The 17,335-nt window shown below is 38.3% G+C and overlaps 1 long non-coding RNA gene across 4 annotated transcripts in view; it reads left to right on the top strand.

Moving 5' to 3' along the window:
• Positions 1-2,270: 2,270 nt before the first annotated feature.
• Positions 2,271-17,335, top strand: part of LOC135322245 (uncharacterized) — an 85,688-nt gene continuing 70,623 nt past the window's right edge. For all 4 annotated transcript variants that reach the window (XR_010382581.1, XR_010382582.1, XR_010382583.1 and 1 more), the window contains exon 1: positions 2,271-2,552. This is a non-coding gene — a long non-coding RNA (uncharacterized LOC135322245). The remainder of the gene's footprint in view (positions 2,553-17,335) is intronic.

The raw sequence follows: 17,335 nt of genomic DNA, 5'->3' as shown, positions 1-17,335 counted from the left end.
AACTTTATTGAGTTATAGTCAGTTTACAATGTTGTGTCGATTTCTGGTGTACAGCACAGTTTTTCAGTCATACATGAATATACATGTATTTGTTTTCATATTCTTTTTCACCGTGAACTACTACAAGATCTTGAATATATTTCCCTGTGCTATACAGTATAAACTTGTTATCTATTCTATATATACCTGTCAATATTTACAAATCTCAAACTCCCAGTCTATCCCTTCCCACCCCCTGGCAACCACAAATTTGTATTCTATGTCTGTGAGTCTGTTTCTGTTTTATATTTAAGTTCATTTCTCTTCTTCTTTTTTTTTTTTTTTTTTTTTTTAGATTCCACATAATACACAATACCTTCTTAATTGAAACATACACACATGTAACCCAACAGGACCTTATGGGGCTTCCAGGGTCAGACCCCTCCCGGATACCCTCTGCTGTAGCTCCTCTCTGTTAATAGTAGCTCATGCATATTTCTTGAGTTTTTCTGATGCTAAAACTCAGCACCATATGGAAGAAATTAACTACTTGATGACCATGAGCACATGGCTCCCAGACCTTCTAGACCCTCTGTGCTGATAGCATTGACTGCCCTGTTATCTCATCATCAACCAATCAGAGAATTGTGCACGAGCTCATCACCCACCCTGCCTCACCTGGCCTTTAAAAATGCTTTGCTGAAACCCTTGGGGGAATTCAGGGTTTTCTTGGGTGTGAGTAGTGGATTTTCCTTGCTTGACCCAGCAATAAACCTTTCTCTGCTCCAAACTCTGACTTTTCAGCTTGGCCTCACTATGCCTAGGGCACACAAACTTGCAGTGGGTAACAACGTTTCCTTCTTTTAATTTATATGATAAATGCAAATGCTCTGAAGCAGTCATTCTCTTTGATCTTTATTCATTCATCAAACTGTCCTGGGAGCAAACATTTCTGTGTGCCAGATACAGAACTCAGGGAAATGGATGTGGTTGTCTCTGTCCCCTTGAAACTACAGCTGGAGGGAGTAGGGGCAGAAATGAAACACCTCATTGTTGAATGAGTGTATGAATTTGCTTAAATTACTGAGGGGCTGGGGCTGGAATAAAAGCTCCAAGGGCAAAAAAAAAAAAAAAAAAAAAGCTAAATTCAGTGTACTGAGCTTAGAAGCCAGACATCGTGTGGTTTAAATCTGGACTCCATCACTGGGCAAATTTCTGAAATTTTCTGTTCCTCTCTTTCCTCTTCTGTAAAGTTGAGCTAATAGTTCCCCACTGGGTTACTGTGAAAAGTAAAAGCACCCTTCTCCTCAGCATTTACCTCGCACATCAACAGAATTCCTGAGGTGCCTAGATTTCCACTTAGCCTCCTGCCATCTTGAACAGCTCAACCACCCCAAGGAAGCACCCTGACAGAATTATCCAGCAGTCCTCTTGGATGACCAAAAAGAAAAGCCCACTGGCCCCCTGGGGTAGGGCCTGACCAGCTGACCATGATACCTACCTACCTACAGCACCTTTTGAGACTATGCCCAGCCCCAAGACAACCAGAAAAACCAGCCCTTCCAGAGGGTGTGGCCCCCTACTAAGGGCAGTTGATTAGAATAAGCTGGGGCTCGTTGATTAGAAAAAAACGAGAACTTCTGAGTACCAAGCTCAGCTCAGATGCTTTTGAGAGCACAGTCTTTGCATTCTCCATCTGGGCACAGGAGACTTGACCTCCTCCTGATTCAGCGGAGGCAGCAGCCCTTGGAAACTGGACGGTAAAGTAAGGAACAGGAAGCCCACAGTCTGGGAATCATCTCCGTGTGGCCGGTTACTAGAGAAATGCATAAGCCACACACCCGAGCGTCTTCTAACACCACCGGAGGACTGTGCACGAGGCAAATCGTTAAGGCAAATAGAAATCATGGATTCTTTCAGCCAAGGGGTCAGTCTGTACCAAACATGTGAATTTGCAGGTAAGATGTTATATAAAAGTTCTTTCCCCCACCCTTCACCCCAGAAAAAACAGCAGCTTATTTTGAATAAGAAATGGGCACAAGAAATAGTCAAATCAATAAGGAAAATAATTATAATAAAAGTTACTTCTTAGCTTGACTGTCCTAGGTCAGAACCCCCCTTCTCGCTTCAGCGGTGGGCACTGAGGCAGAGAAATGAACCCCTAACTCCCAGTTAAGAAAGCCCCACGCTAAGGGGCAAGGGTCTCCATGGAAACCTCGCGGCAAGGGTCGCCATGGAAACCGCGGCGGCGGAGGGGCGGACCCCGGGCGGGTGGGCGGGGTACCGACGAGACGCGCGAGGAGACGAGACGCGCGAGGAGACGAGACGCGCGAGGAGACGAGACGCGCGAGGAGACGAGACGCGCGAGGAGACGAGACGCGCGAGGAGACGAGACGCGCGAGGAGACGAGACGCGCGAGGAGACGCGCCTAGGGGGCTGCCAGAACACAAAGGGAAAACAGCGACTTCTGGATTGTCGCGTCCCGCAAGAGTTTGGCCCCTGCCCAAGACCCAGAAAGTTACTTCCCAGCCCAGAATCTCCGCGGTGAGGACACGGAATCTGCATTTCACCAGGTACTTTTTGGGTCGGGAGGTAGGGAGACATTGGGTGCGCCTATTCTATTTTCTGAACGCTCCCCACCCCATAATTGTAAAAGAACCCGTACCCAGTTTTCTTCCCAGCGGCTCTTAGGGAGGGGAGGTCTTGCGTGCTGGGAATGCAGAGCGCATTCAGTTTTGTTGAACTAAAGTTTAAGCGGATTGGAAGCGTCGCTGCTGTTCGTGGTTTCCCACTTGGGGGCAGCCTCGTCCTTCGAGCCTGTTCGTTTGGGGAAGCAGAGGCCCGTGGTGTCTATTCCAGTTAGTCTCGTTAATGAAATCTTTAGAAAACGGAGCTTGATTGCAGAGAGAGATGTCTCCTTATAAGTGGGATAGTAGCAGAAACTAGGGCTCTAAATGTAAGGCTCTCTTAGCTCCAGTTTCTGGTTCACACTTAAGGTTCGGAACAAAAAATCCAGGCTTGTAAAAAAAAATAAATGTTCTCTCTGAGAATAATGCGTGTGCATGTGAGCCTTATCCTTTATTGGACAACTGGATGGGACCTCAGGATTGATTCAAAGAGCCCCAGCCCTGCTGGGTTTGAAAGCTAAGCCTGGACTTGGGGGAACCATGAGCCTCGTCTGCCCACTTTCAGGAGACAGCATGGTAGTGAAATGGGAGAGGGTCTTGCTTCTGTACTAATGAGGATTCCCCCCTGATGTTGATCTCTTGATGGTAAAAGTGGGACCTGCAAAATTTGCACAGCCTTTCTTAGAGGTCTAGGGAAGCTCTGTATAGAATGGGATAATCTGCAGGTCTCTAGTACCTCATGCATTTACCATGCTTTCATAATGATAACCTGTTTATAGGTCTGATGTATGTGTTATTGCATGTATAGCATATAATATCTTACATCTAAGCTCTCATAGGCTGGAAGTGATAAGGCTGATATTTGGAGCTGAAACTGAGCAGGACCCTGTGGGGCCTTCCTGGGGACAGACCCCTCAATCCCGTGTCCCTGCAGCTTGTTTGTAGAAAAACTTTAGCCTTATAGACCTTTCCTGAGTTCCAAAGAGCATATTGAATCAGAGAAGGGAGAAAAATGCAAAAACAAAGGAGAACAGTCAAGGAAGACAAAATACTAATAGTTCAGCCATGAAACAAAATCAGGGACCTTTAGTTCCTCATCAAAGGCTAAGGATAATATCCTGAGCCATGTCCTTAAGTGGTTCCACCCACCAGGTGGAAGACGTTAACTGCATGCTGACCACTTAGACCCTAGACTAATTGGAACCAGAAGGTTGATGATTGAGATTCCCCAAAATAGCAACCTGTTACCTCCCCATCAGCCAATCAGAGAACTGTGCACGAGCTGATGACCTGTGATCCTTTTTCTCACACTTAAAAAAACCCTTCTCTGAAAGCCATTGGGTGAATTTGGTCTTTTCGAATGAGCTGCCTGTTCTTGCTTGGCCCCACATTGGGCGCCTTGCAGTAAAAGCTGTACTTCCCTTCATCACAACCTGGTGTGAGTAGATTCGGTGTAGCCGTGTGTCAGGTGAGTGGACCCAAGTTTGGTTCGGCAACAGAGCCATACCTTCCTTAGCGCGAGGTGGAACTCAGGCAGCACTAGAGCAGCCAGCAGGGGTTGGAGAGAACAAGTGGTTTCATTTTCACCTGAGTAATTAGTGTTGAAAAGTGGGAGTAGAGGGCAGTCAGCTTTCAAATAGTGAGAAGAAAGCCTACCATGTTGGCTTTTGAATGTGAGAAGGAAGTAATCCTTCAAAAGATACAGAATGAGGAAATGTACTAGGATAGGGTCAAAGCAGTGACTTAGTGACTGACAGAATTTGCATAGAGTCAGAGCAGAGGGTCAAGTTTGATTTTGAATTTCCTGGTTTCCTTGAGTGGGAGAAAGTAACACCTTTAGTCAGGCTTGATAGAAGGAGAATGACTGTTTCTTATTTCTTACTAATTTTTTAAAATTTAAATTAAAAAAAATTGTTTTGGTGGAAAGCTAATGAGTTAGTCTTGGATAGGATGAGCCTGAAGTACTTGTGGGGTATTGAGGGGGACCAAAAACAGGTGTGCTGGGGCTAGATTCTGGATTATACTAATCTGGATTACAGGAAATCCACATCATTAGCACAGATAGGATCAGCTGCTCCAGAGAAAACATTTTGCGACTGAAGAGAACAGGCATTTCAGACCAGAGGAGAAGGAGATTATGAAGATGACAGAAATGGTCCTTTGAACTTTTTCTGAGTTTCCTATCTTTTTTGCCCTGCTCCACACAGACACAAAACCATAGCTATTTTATCTGCAAAATAGAGAAGGAAGATGGCAGAAGCACAGAGGGACTTCTTTGTGCTAAGACTTAATTTCTGCAAAGCATTGTGACTTTTTAGAAGCTCAAGAAACTTCTCTCTCACTCATGTTTTAGGTCTCCATCAAAGAAAGGCTGAATCCCTAGAGCGAATGAATCAAAAGTTAAAATAAAAACAGTAATTTAAAAGTCTGTGCGTGGAGCCCATTTGTACATTTAATCATATGTGCTCCTGCAGGGCCCATTTAAGCACAACAGAGATGCTTTCTGGAGCTCAGGAGGCTGCAAGGTCAGATGGCGTGGAGTTCCTGCTGGAGGGCTCCTCCTCCTATCGACAGGCACATCCAGAGTGTCTTTTAGTCTGCAGAGCTGGTCCAGAGCTAGACAGACTCAAAGCACAAGTATCCTGAGAGAGAGACAGAGAGAGTTCCCAGCAGTTTGTATCACTGTGTGAAATCGAGGAAGAAGTACAACTGAAATGTGAGCATCAAAGATTGGAAGCTGAGCATGGCTCGCACATTCAGCTGCTGACAGAGAAGGGCCTGGGGCCCGCCACTTTCTTTTGCGGTCACGACGATTAACTAGCAGGTGTCAGAAAACATCTGACAGCTCTTGGGCTTGAATAAGTGTTTGATAACAGGCAGTATCCAGTCTTCAAAAGTTTATCCGCAGTCATTTGTATGTCCCTTATTGAACCTGAAAATGCTTTCCTTCTCAGAGCAGGTCCTCCAAATCCATTTACCCCTATAGGTGCCCATTCCTTCTATAGTCACCAAAGGATATTTAATAAGCACCTACTGTATCCTCAGTAGAGTGCAAAACATAGCAGTGAACAAGCAGACAAAAAGTCTAGCTATCATGGACTTTAAGTTCTAGTGGCAGGAGATGGACAATAGATAAATAAGAAATAAGAAAAAGCATGTTGTATTTTAGATAGTGATAAGTGCAAAAGAGAAAAATCAGGTAGGGATGGGGCAAAGAAATACTGTGGCATGTAGTTAGGATCAGCCTTATTGACAAGGGGACATTCAAGCAAAGACCTCAAGAGGTGCAGAAGTTAATTGTGCAGGTATGTGGAGGACTGAATCCAGGGCAAGTGCAAAGGCCCTGCAGTGTGATCATGATGTGTTTGAAGAGCAGAAAGGCAGTGTGTCTGGAGTGGACAGGTAGGAGAGTGATAGGAGTGGAGGTCAGAGAAGCACTGGGGAGCCTGGCTCTAAAAGTCTTGTATTCCTTTGAATTTTTCTCTGAGGTATGAACTTTTTGGAGGGTTTTCAAGAGTGGTGTGATTTGACTTGCTTTTTAAAATACTGAGCTATAATTCACTTACCATTAAGTTTGCCCATTTGAAGTATACATTTCAGTGGTTTTTAATCTATTCAGAGTTGTGCAACTATCAGCACCATGTAATTTCAGAACATCTTCATTATCCCCAAACAAGCTCTGTACCTATTAGCAGTCACTTACCACCCATTCTCCCACCCCCCAAGTCCTTGGAAATGACTAACGTACTTTCTGTCTCTGTGAATTTGCCAGTTTTGGGCATTTCATATAAATGGAATCATACAATATGTGGCCTTTTGTGTGTGGTTTTTCTTTCACCTGGCCTGATGTTTTCAAGATTCATTCATGTTGTAACAGGCACCTGTACCTCATTTTTTTTTTCATGACTGAATGATACTGCATTCTCTGGGTATACTATATCTTGTTTATCCATTTATTAGTTGATGAACACTTGGGTAGCTTCTACTTTGGGGCTGTTATGAAAAATGTCATAAACATTTATGTGCAGATTTTTTCATGTGAACATATGTTTTCAGTTCTCTTGGGTATATACCTAGGGTTGGAATTGCTGGATTATATGGTAATTCTGTGTTTAACTTTCTAAGGAACTGCCAAACTGGTTTTCAGAGCAGCTGTACCTCAGCGATGCTTGGGAGTTTGAATTCCTCTATATTCTCACCATCTTTTTTTTTTTTTTTAATAGTCCTCCTAGCGGGTATGAAGTGGTATTTCATTGGTCTTTTGATTTCCATTTCCCTAAAGACTAATGATATGAAGCATCTTTTCATGTGCTTAGTGGACATTTGTATGTCTTCTTTGGAGAAATACCTATTTATATCTTTTAATTTTAAAATTGATTTTTTTAACTGAATTGTAAAATTTCTTTGCATATTTTAGCTAGCAGACTCTTAGCAGATGTATGATTTTAAAATATTTTCTCCTGTTCTGTGGGTTGTCCTTTTCACTTTCTTGATGGTGTCATTTGAAGCACAAAAGTGTTTAATTTTGATGAGTTCCAATTTATCCGTTTTTATTTTTGTTGATAGTGCTTTCAGTGTCATATTTAAAATCCTATGCCTAATTTAAGATCATTGAATTTTATGCCTATATTTTAAGAGATTTATAGTTTTAGCTCTTACATTTAGAACTTGGATCCATTTTTAGTTATTTTTTAATTTGGTATGTGGAATGGGTCCAATTTCATTATTTTGTGTGTGGATATCAGTTGTCCTTTTGTTGAAAAGGCTATTCTTTCCCCCTTTGTATTGTCTTTGTACCCTTGTCAAAAGTCAGTTGTCCAATAATGTATGGGTTTATCTCTGGAGTTTCAATTATATTCCATGGATCAATCTAGCTATCCTTATACCAGTACCATTCTGCCTTGATTACGGTAGCTGTGTATTAATTTTTGAAATCCAGAAGTGTGAGTCCTCCAGCTGTGTTCTTTTTCAAGATTGTTCTGACAATTCTGGGTCCCTTGCACTTTCATATGAAATTTTGGGAGCAGCTTGCCAATTTCTGCACAACAGGCAGCTGGGATTTGAAGAAGGAATGCCTTGAATCTGGAAATCAATTTGGTGAATATTGACATCTTAATAATACTGAATCCTCTAATCCATGAACATGAGGTGTATTTCCATTTATTTAAGTCTTTAATTTCTTTCAATAATGTTTGTTGTTTACAGTGTACAAGTTTTGCACTTACTTTGTTAATCGTTGAATATTTTATTGTTTGTAATGCTACTGTGAATAGAATTGTTTTCTTATTCTCACTTTTGGATTGCTCATTGCTGTTATAGAGAAATACAATTGATTTTTGAGTATTGCTTTTGTATCCTGCAACCTTGTTAAACTCATTAGCTTTAATTGTATGTTCTGTAGAATTTACAAGATCAGGCCATCTGAGAATGGAGATAGTTTTAATTCTTTCCAATATATATGCCTGTTATTTTATTTCCCTGCTTAATTGCTAGGCTAGAACTTCCAGTAAATGTTAAATAAAAATGGCAAGAGAAGACATTTTTGTTCCTGATCTTTGGGGGAAATTTTTCAGTTTTGCCCATAAAACATAGTGATAACTGTAGGTTTTTCTTCTCAAGAGGCTTTTGGCAGAACTGAAGAAGTTTCTTCCCTCGTTTGTTGGGTGTGTCTGTCATGAAAAGATACTGGATTTTGTCACATCCAGGCGTACCTTGGAGATATTCCAAGTTCAGTTCCAGGCCACTGTGATAAAGTGAATATTGCAGTAAAGTGAGTCATGAATTTTTTGGTTTCCCAGTGCATATGAAAGTTATGTTTACACTATACTGTAGTCTGTTAAGTGTGATAGCATTTTGTCTAAAAAAAGTACATACCTTAATTTAAAAATACTTTATTGCTAAAAAGTGCCAACCATCATCTGAGCTTTCAGCTAGTCGTAAACTTTTTGCGGATGGAGGGTCTTGCCTCAATGTTAATGGCTGCTGGCTGATCAAGCTGGTGATTGCTGAAGGCTGAGGTAGCTATGGCAATTTTTAAATATAAGACAACAGTGAAATTTGTCACATCAACTGACTCTTCCTTTCACAGTTTCTCAGTAGCATGCAATGCTGTTTGATATCACTTACCCACAGTAGAACTTCTTTCAAAACTGGAGTCTTTTCTCTCAAACTCGGCCACTGCTTTATCAACTAAGTCTATGTAATATTCTAAATCCTTTGTTGCCATATCAGCAATCTTCAAAGCATCTTCACCAGGAATAGATTCCATCTCAAGAAACCAGTTTCTTTGCTCATCCTTAAGAAGCAACTCCTCATCTGTTACACTTTTATCATGAGATTGCAGCAGTTCAGTCACATCTTTTGACTCCACTTCTAATTCTAGGTCTCTTGCTGTTTCTACCACATTTGCGGTTAACTTTCTACATTGAAGTCTTGAACCCTTCAAAGTCACCCATGAGGATTGTAATCAACTTCTTCCAAACCCTTGTTAATGTTAATATTTTGACCTTTTCCCATGAATCATGGATGTTCTTAATGGCACCTATAATGGTAAATCCTTCCAAGGTTTTTAATTTATTTTGCTCAGATCCATCAGAGGAATCACTATTCCAGCTATAGCCTTATGAAATGTATTTCTTAAATAAAACTTGAAAGTCGGTATTACTCCTTGATCCATGGACTGCAGAATGGATGTTGTGTTAGCAGGCTTGAAAACAACATGAATCTCATTGTCCATCTCCATCAGAACTCTTGGGTAACCAGGTGCATTGACAATAAGCAGTAATATTTTGAAAGGAATCTTTTTCTGAGTAGTAGGTCTCAACAGTGGGCTGAAAATATTCGGTAAACCATGTTGTAAACAGATGTGCTGTTGTCCACGCTTAGTTATGTCACTGGTAGAGCACAGGCAGAGTTGATTTAGCAGAATTCTTAAGGGCCCTAGGGTTTTCAGAATGGTAAATAAGCACTGGGTTGAACTTAAAGTCACCAGCTGCATTTGACCCTAACAGGAGAGTCAGCTTGTCCTTTGAAGCTTTGAAGCCACACGTTGACTTCTCTCCAGCTCTCTAAGTCCTAGATGACATATTCCTAATAGAAGGCTGTTTTACCTACATGAAAATCTATTCCTTAGTCATTTTTATTTATTATTTTAGCTTGATCTTCTGGACAACTTACTGCATCTCCTTCAACAGCACCTGCTGCTTCGCCTTGAACTTTCATGTTCTGACGACAGCTTCTTTCCTGAAGTCTTATGAAGCAGTCTCTCTGCCAGGTACATTACAGTTTCTTTTATAGCTTCCTCACCTCTTTCAGCCTTCATAGAATTGAAGAGTCAGGGCCTTGCTCTGGATTAGGCTTTGGCTTAAGGGAATGTTGCTGTTGAAATGTTGTGGCTGGTCTTCTATCCAGACCAGCAAAACTTTTCTGCCCATTGGCAATGAGGCTATTTTGCTTTCTTATCATTCGTGTGTTCACTGGAACAGCCCTTTTAATTTCCTTCAAGAACTTTTCCTTTGCATTCCCAACTTGGCTAACTGCTTGGCGCAAGAGGCCTGGCTGTCAGCCTATCTCAGCTTTAGACACGCTTTCCTCACTAAGCTTAATCATTTCTAGCTTTTGATTTAAAGTAAGAGATAGGCGGCTCTTTCTTTCACTTGAACACTTAGAGGCCGTTGCAGGGTTATTAATTGGCCTAATTTCAATATTGTTATATCTCAGAGAATAGGGAGACCTGAGGAGAGAGAGAGATGGAGGAACTGCTGGTCAGTGGAGCAGTCAGAACATACACATTTATCTGTTAAGTTTGCTGTCTCATATGGGTGTGGTTTGTGGTGCTCCCAATTACAGTAGTAATATCGAAGATCAAATATCACTGATCACAGATCACCATAACCAGTGTAAGAATGATGAAAAGGTTTGAAATATTGCAAGAATTGCCAAAATGTGACACAGAGACATAAAGCGAGCAAATGCTGTTAGAAAAGTGGTGCTGATAGACTTATTCAACACATGGCTGCCACATACCCTCAGTTTGTTAAAAAATGCGGTTGCAGAGCACAATAAAATGAGATATGCCTGTACTTTCTCCATGTCTGTTGAGATGATCATAATTTTTTGTCCTTTATTAATATGGTGTATTACACTGATTGCTTTTCATATACTGAACCAACATTGCATTCCTGGGATAAATCCCACTTAGCCATAGTGTATTATCCTTTTTACATGTTACTGGAGTCAGTTTGCTGACATTTTTTTTGAGGATTTCTTTGCGTTTATATTCATAAGTGATGTTGGTCTGCGGTTTTCTCATGATTTCTTTCTTTGTTTTGGTATCAGAGTAATGATTTGGGAAGTGTTTCTTCCTCATGTATTTTTTATGTGAGTTTCTTAAGAATTGGTATTAATTCTTCTTTACATGCTTGGTAGAATTAACCAGTGAAGCCACCTGAGCCGGGGCTTTTCTTTGTGGAAAGTTTTATTTATTTTTACTACCAATTCAATCTCTTTGTTATAGGCCTATCCAGATACTCTGTTTCTTCTTGATTCAGTTTTGGTAGTTTGTGTCTTTCTAGAAATTTATCCCTTTCACCTGTTATCTAATCTGTTGCATACAATTATTCATACTATTCCCTCATAATCCTTTTTATGTTTGTCAGGTCAGCAATAGTATCACTCCTGATTTTAGTAATTTAAGTTTCTCTGTTTTTCTCTTGTCAGTGTAGCTAACAAATTGTTGGTTTTGTTTACCTTTTCAAAGAACCGACTTTGGTTTTGTTAATTTTCTCTATTGTTTATGTATTCTTTATTTCATTTAATTATGCTTTAATATTTATTATCTCCTCAAAATTGCCTGTTTTGGGTTTAGTTTACTCTACTTTTCTTGTTACTAAGGTGGAAGATTAGGTTATTTAAGACCTTTTCTTTTCTAATATAGGCATTTACAACTATAAATCTCTCTGATCACTGCTTTTATTGCATCCCGTAAGTTTTCATATATTGTGTTTTTGTTTTCATTAATCTCAGGGTATCGTCTAATTTCCCTTGTGATATCTTCTTTGATCCACTGGTTGTTTAAAAGTGTGTTTAATTTCCACATGTTTGTGAAATTCTTCATATTTCCTTCCGTTACTGATCTATAATTGTAGTTAGAGAACATACTTTGTATGATTTTAGTTTTCTTACATTTACTGAGTTTTGTTTTCTGGACTAATAAATGATTTGCCCTGGAGCATGATCCATGCTTATTTGAGAGAAAAATGCATTCTCTTCTTTGTACTCTATAAATGTCTGCTAGTCTAGTTAGTTACTTTATAGTGTTGTTCAGGTATTTATTACCTTATTGATCTTTTGTTACTTGGTTTATCCATTATTAAAAAAGTAGGTGTAGTGAAGTCACCAAATGTTATTTTTGATTGTCGGCTTCACCTTCAAATCTGTCAGTTTTTGCTTCATGTATTTTGGGGCTTTATTTTAGTTGTATATATGTTTATAAATGTTATATCTTGATGAATTGAGTATTTTATCATTATAAAATGTCCTTTGTCTCTATGAACAATTTTTGTCATAAGGTCTATTTTGTCTGATATTTGTATAGCCACTCATCATTCATTTTGTTACTGCTTTGGTGAAATTTTTTTTATTCTTTTACTTTCAACCAATTTGTGTCTTTGACTCTAGAATGTGTTTCCTATAACTGCATCTAGTTGGTTGTTTCTGCCAATATCTGCCCTTAATTGGAATGTTTAGTCTACTTACACTTTGTATAAATATCAAAAAATCTCTCATCTGTCATTTTTTTCTATTTGGGTTCTGTCATATCTTTTTTTGTTTCTCTCTTCCTCCATTACTGCCATCTTTTGTCCTAAATATTTATTTTATAGTGTGCCATTTTAGTTTCCCTGTCATTTATTTTCTTATATGACTTTTGAATCCTTTTCTTAGTGGTTGTCCAGGGCATTACAGTTAATATCTTAGCCATCTGGTTCATATTAATGCCAACTTTATTTCAGTGGTATACTTTGCTGCTATGAAGCTTTGTGCCCCTGGGCCAACCTTCATGTTGTTATTGTGATACATGTTACATCCTTATATATTGTATGCCCATCAACATAGATTTATAGTCACCCCTTTGTGCTGTTGCCCATTTAAATAATATAGAAAAAAAGTTATAAAAAATTTTTATTTAATATTTACCTATTTGGTTACCTTTAAGTTTCTTCATGTGCAGTGGAATTACCATCTAGTGTTTTTCATTTCAGTTTGAAAGACTCAGATATTTCTTGTAGAGCAGGTTTTTTGGAGACAAATTCTCTGTTTATTTGGCAGTATCTTGCTCCTTCATTTTTGAAGGGTAGTTTGGCTGGATATAGAATTTATTTATTTATGTATTTATGTATTTATTTACTTATTATTGAAGTACAGTCAGTTGCAATGTGTCAACTTCTGGTGTACAGCATAAGATTTCAGTCATACAGATACATACATGTATTCATCTTCATATTCTTTTTCATTATAGATTACTACAAGATACTGAATATAGTTCTCTGCTGTGTAGAAGAAATTTTTCATCTATTTTACATATAGTTGTTAGTTTTTTAAATTTTAGCTTGAAGTTTCCCTCAAACATTTGTTGAAAATCTTCAGCTCTTTTCATACATAAAGCTGTGGCACTAAAATACCAACTGGAAGCATTGTATATAAATGTTTTTTAAAATATATATATATAGATATATTTATTGACGTATAGTCTGTTTACAATGTTGTGTCAGTAGTACAATGCTTCAGTCGTACATGAACATACATATATTCATTTTCATGTTCTTTTTCATCATACGTTACTACAGGATATCAAATGTAGTTCCCTGTGCTATACAGCATGAACTTGTTGTTTATCTAGTCTATATATATCAGTTAGTATCTGCAAATCTCTAACTCCTAATTTATCCCCTCCTACCCTCCTCCTCCCTGGTAACCACAAGTTTGTTTTCTGTCTGAGAGTCTGTTTCTGTTTTGCAAATAAGTTTGTCTTTTTTTTTTTTTTTAAGATTCCACATATAAGTGATATCATATGGTATTTTTCTTTCTCTTTCTGGCTGACTTCACTTAGAATGACATTCTCCAGGTCCATCCATGTTGCTGCAAATAGCATTATTTTATTGTTTTTATGGCTGAGTAGTATTCCATTGTATCAGTATACCACAACTTCTTTATCCAGTCATCTGTTGATGGACATTTAGATTGTTTCCATGTCTTGGCTATTGTAAATAGTGCTGCTATGAACATTGGGGTGCATGTATCTTTTTGAATTAAGGTTCTCTCTGGATTTATGCCTAGGAGTGGGATTGCTGAATCATATGGTAAGTCTATTTTTAGTCTTTTAAGGAATCTCCATACTGTTTTCCATAATGGCTGCACCAAACTACATTCCCACCAACAGTATAGGAGGGTTCCCTTTTCTCCACACCTCACCAGCATTTATCATTTGTGGACTTTTTAATGATGGCCATTCTGACTGGTGTGAGGTGATACCTCATTGTAGTTTTGATGTGCATTTCTCTGATAATTAGCAATATTGAGTATTTTTTCATGTGCTAATTGGCCATTTGTATGTCTTCATTGGAGAATTGCTTGTTTAGGTCTTTACCCATTTTTGGATTGAGTTGTTTGTTTTTATCTTCTAAGTTGTATGAGCTGTTTATATAGTCTGGAAATTAAGCCCTTGTCAATCTCATCTTTTGCAAATATTTTCTCGCATTCTATAGGTTGTCTTTTTATTTTGCTTATGGTTTCCTTTGCTGTGCAGAAGCTTATAAGTTTAATTAGGTCCCCTTTGTTTATTTTTGCTTTTACTTCTATTGCCTGGGTAGACTGATCTAGGAGAATATTGCAGAGATATATGTCAGATAATGTTTTGGATATAGAATTCTTGATTGATAGTCTTTTTCTTTCAGTACTTGAAATAGGTTTTCTAATGAGAAATCAGATGTTAATCTTTCTAAGGATCCCTTACATGATGCTGCTTTCAAGATTCTCTCTTTATCTTTGTCTTTCAAGTATTTGATTATGATATGTCTACTTGTGGATCTCTTTGAGTTTATCCTACTTGGAGTTGGTGGAGCTTTTTGGATATGTAATGCGTTTTATCAAATTTGGGATGTTTGCAGCCATTTCTACAAATATTCTTTCTGCCTCTTTCTCTTTCTCTTTGCTTTTGGAACTCCCATTGTGTTTACATTGGTACACTTGATGATATCTAACAGGCTTCTTAGGCTTTATTCATTTTTCTTTATTTTTATTTCTCTTCTTCAGACTGGATAATGTCAATCAGCCTGTTTTCAAGTTTGCACTTTCTGCTAGTTCAGATCTGCTATTGAGCCCTTCTAGTGAATTTTTCCTTTCAGTTCTTGTACTTTTCAAATCCAAAGTTACTATTTGGTTCATTTTATAATTTCTATCTCTACTGATATTTATTTGGAAAGACATCAATCTTATACTTTTATTTAGTTCTTTAGACATGATTTAAACATATTTGAAATAGCTGATTGCCTATTAAGTCCAACATCTGTTCTCCCTCAGGGTTGGCTTTTATTTGTTTCTTTTATCCCCTTGCTTATGGGTGGTAATTTTTTTTAACATTTTTTATTGATTTATAATCACTTTACAATGTTGTGTCAAATTCCAGTGTAGAGCACAATTTTTCAATTATACATGAACATATATATATTCATTGTCACATTTTTTTCTCTGTGAGCTGCCATAAGATCTTGTATATATTTCCCTGTGCTCTACAGTATAATCTTGTTTATCTATTCTACAATTTTGAAATCCCAGTCGATCCCTTCCCATCCCCCCACCCCCTTGGCAACCACAAGTTTGTATTCTATGTCTGTGAGTCTATTTCTGTTTTGTATTTATGCTTTGTTTGTTTGTTTGTTTGTTTTTTAGATTCCACATATGAGTGATCTCATATGGTATTTTTCTTTCTCTCTGGCTTACTTCACTTAGAATGACATTCTCCAGGGACATCCATGTTGCTGCAAATATTGTTGGTTTTTATGGCTGAGTAGTATTCCATTATATCAATATACTACCTCTTCTTTATTCAGTCATCGGTTGATGGACATTTAGGCTGTTTCCATGTCTTGGCTATTGTAAATAATGCTGCTATGAACATTGGGGTGCACGTGTCATCCTGAAGTAGGGTTCCTTCTGGATATATGCCCAGGAGTGGGATTCCTGGGTCATATGGTAAGTGTATTCCTGGTCTTTTGAGGAATCTCCATACTGTTTTCCACAGTGGCTGTTTTCCACAAACTGCATTCCCACCAGCAGTGTAGGAGGGTTCCCTTTTCTCCACAGCCTCTCCAGCATCTGTCATTTGTGGATTTTTGAATAATAGCCATTCTGACTGGTGTGAGGTGATACCTCATTGTAGTTTTGATTTGCATTTCTCTGATAATTAGTGATATTGAGCATTTTTTTCACGTGTCTATTGATCATTTGTATGTCTTCTTTGGAGAATTGCTTGTTTAGGTCATCTGCCCATTTTTGGATTGGGCTGTTTATTTTCTTCTTAGAGTCATATGAGCTGCTTATATATTCTGGAGATCAAGCCTTTGTCGGTTTCATTTGCAAAAATTTTCTCCCATTCCGTAGGTTTTCTTCTTGTTTTACTTCTGGTTTCCTTTGCTGTGCAGAAGCTTGTAAGTTTCATTAGGTCCCATTTGATTATTCTTGCTTTTATTTCTTCTAGGAGAAAATTTTTGAGATTATGTCAGATAATGTTTTGCCTTTATTTTCCTCTAGGAGGTTTATTGTATCTTGTCTTATGTTTAAGTCTTTGATCCATTTTGAGTTGATTTTTATGTATGGTGTAAGAGAGTGTGTTAGCTTCATTGTTTTACATGCTGCTGTCCAGTTTTCCCAACACCATTTGCTGAAGAGACTGTCTTTATTCCATTGTATATTCTTGCCTCCTTTGTTGAAGTTTAGTTGACCAAAAGTTTGTGGGCTCATTTCTGGGCTCTCTATTCTGTTCCATTGGTCTATATGTCTGTTTTTGTACCAATACCATGCTTTCTTGATGACTGTGGCTCTATTGTATTGTCTGAAGTCTGGGAGAATTATTCCTCCAGCCTCTTTCTTTATCTTTGGTAATGCTTTGGCCATTCTAGGTCTGTGATGGTTCCATATAAATTTTATTCTGATTTGTTTTAGTTCTGTGAAATATGTCCTGGGTAATTGGATAGGGATTGCATTAAATCTGTAGATCGCCTTGGGCAGTGTGACCAATTTAAGAATATTGATTCTTCCAATCCAAGAGCATGGGGTATCTTTCCATTATTTAAAGTCTTCTTAAATTTCCTTCATCAAAGGTTTATAGTTTTCTGTGTATAATTCTTTCACCTCCTTGGTTAGATTTATTCCCAGATATTTTATTACTTTGGGTGCTGTTTTAAAGGGGATTGTTTCTTTACTTTCTTTTTCTGTTCATTCATTGTTAGTGTAAAGAAATGCAACTGATTTTTGAACGTTAATTTTGTAACCTGCTACCTTGCTGAATTCTTCGATCATCTCTAGTAGTTTTTGTGTGGACTTTTTAGGGTTTTCTATATATAGTAACATGTCATCAGCATATAATGATACTTTTACCTCTTCTTTTCCAATTTGGATCCCTTTTCTTTCTTTCTCTTGCCTGATTGCTGTGGCTAGGACTTCAAAGACTATGT

This window comes from Camelus dromedarius, chromosome 10 (assembly GCF_036321535.1).
Source record: "Camelus dromedarius isolate mCamDro1 chromosome 10, mCamDro1.pat, whole genome shotgun sequence".
Classification (NCBI taxonomy): domain Eukaryota; kingdom Metazoa; phylum Chordata; class Mammalia; order Artiodactyla; family Camelidae; genus Camelus; species Camelus dromedarius.
Note: the sequence above shows the minus strand (reverse complement) of the source record. Positions and strands in the feature narration are given on the sequence as shown.